The sequence below is a fragment of the Portunus trituberculatus genome, chromosome 42 (assembly GCF_017591435.1).
Source record: "Portunus trituberculatus isolate SZX2019 chromosome 42, ASM1759143v1, whole genome shotgun sequence".
NCBI lineage: Eukaryota > Metazoa > Arthropoda > Malacostraca > Decapoda > Portunidae > Portunus > Portunus trituberculatus.
The window spans coordinates 30,553,869-30,555,366 of NC_059296.1; the positions used below are offsets into that span (position 1 = coordinate 30,553,869).

General features: G+C 47.9%; 1 non-coding gene across 1 annotated transcript; it reads left to right on the forward strand.

Moving 5' to 3' along the window:
* The first annotated feature begins 1,112 nt into the window (after positions 1-1,112).
* On the forward strand, positions 1,113-1,183 carry Trnag-ccc. The gene has a single exon. It is a non-coding gene; the product is annotated as a tRNA-Gly (tRNA).
* The last annotated feature ends 315 nt before the right edge of the window (positions 1,184-1,498 follow it).

A 1,498-nucleotide genomic window follows, 5' to 3' on the forward strand; every position in this document is an offset into this window, starting at 1 on the left:
ACACACACACACACACACACACACACACACACACACACACACGGCCCGATAGCTCAGTGGTTAGAGCGCTGGCTTCACAAGCCAGAGGACCGGGGTTCGATTCCCCGGCCGGGTGGAGATATTTGGTGTGTCTCCTTTCACGTGTAGCCCCTGTTCACCTAGCAGTGAGTAGGTACGGGATGTAAATCGAGGAGTTGTGACCTTGTTGTCCCGGTGTGTGGTGTGTGCCTGGTCTTAGGCCTATCCGAAGATCGGAAACAATGAGCTCTGAGCTCGTTCCGTAGGATAACGTATGGCTGTCTCGTCAGAGACTGCAGCAGATCAAACAGTGAATTACACACACACACACACACACACGGATTTCTTACAACTTTCATCTCTCATTGTCACATCCATCAGCAAACCCGTTCAATATATCAATCTTACGTATTTTACATTACCAAGTACTGTTTGTGTCACTACTACTATTACTACTACTACAACGGCGACGACCACTACTATATATACTACTACTAACACTTATAATAATAATACTCATCCTCGGCGACGACCACTACTACTACTACTACTCATTACTGTAACTCCTATTGGTGATGCCGCTGTTGCTGCTGCTAATAATGTTGCAGAAGCTGCTGCTGGTGCATATACAATTACTACAACTGCTCGAGTTGGTGTAGTTATTGTTTTCATAATTAACTTTTGCTCTTTTTATCTAATCATTTTTTTTTTTGTTTTCTCCGAGGACTGACGTCTACTCCTCCATTCTTTCCTGCCACACTTCTCTCACCCTCACAAAGGCAGACAAGTCATTGATCACCGTTCTGTCCTCAGCTTTCTTCCTCGCCCACGCCCTCCTTCCCTCTTCACCTGCCCTTCATTAAGCTTCCTCCTCCACACCTGCCGCCTCTTTCACAGGTCTTGCCTAGGAGTGACAGAGACAGAGGGAAGGCAGGAGTGGGCGAGGGTGGGAAAGAAGGTTGAGTATGTTTATAGTGAGGCAGGGAAGCCTTGGTAAGGGAAGGATTTGGTGCTCGGGTCAGCTTCAAAGGTCAGAAGGGTGGCTGTGACGGGATAGGCAACAGCTTGACACATGCCAGAACAGGACATACAGCGCGCCGCTGGTGTAGTGGTATCATGCAAGATTCCCATTCTTGCGACCCGGGTTCGATTCCCGGGCGGCGCAATTCAGTCACATTTTTTGGGTGGCAGTTATAACAAGACAAGAAACGCGCTTAGTTGTTCCTGTTCCACCGTGTGCACAAAGAATGTCTTCCAGGAGGACTCTCTTCGTACGACACTCCAGTTAAGGCACCGTGCTGGGATGACAGGTCTAAGCTTGCCCTCTTCAGGAAAGAGTACAGCCAACAGCACTATCAGTAGCTGCAAAGGAAAGGGGGACAACGAAGCTAAAATCAATGACGTGTTAGTGATGGAACAGTCCAGCAATGATAAGAACGGAACTATTCGTATTGAACAGTTACTCGCTGACTTGTGCTGA